Genomic DNA, 426 nt, shown 5'->3' on the forward strand with positions numbered 1-426 from the left:
CAGGACTGCAAGCTCTCATCTGTGAGGCGGGTGCGATATTTTGATTTGATGTAGTTCATGTTTGAGAATATCTGCTCGCACAGGTATGTTGATCCAAAGATGGATAATACTCCAAATGCATACGTCTTCATGTTCCTATAACTGTCAGGAAGAGCATTCCATGTGTCATAGACAAGTTTCTCGGGTGTTGGGAGGCTTTCAATTTCGCTCCATTTGTGGCTTTGGGCAAGCTGGGCTTTCTGGCGATTGACGTCTTCAAGCTCGGCTGTCAGACGTTTGAATTTGGACACCCATAAATCTTTGTCGGCTATATCAGCCATTTCCATCTCAAGGTCAGCTTGATTTACTCCTGGGAATGTGCTCAACAAGGACGGGTCAATCTCCAGGGGTGTGACAGGGAAAGACAGTGTCATTTTTTCCTTTCGG

This window comes from Seriola lalandi, unplaced genomic scaffold (assembly GCF_002814215.2).
Source record: "Seriola lalandi dorsalis isolate HSWRI2012SDOR001 ecotype SW California unplaced genomic scaffold, Sedor1 jcf7180002054404, whole genome shotgun sequence".
NCBI classification, from domain to species: domain Eukaryota; kingdom Metazoa; phylum Chordata; class Actinopteri; order Carangiformes; family Carangidae; genus Seriola; species Seriola lalandi.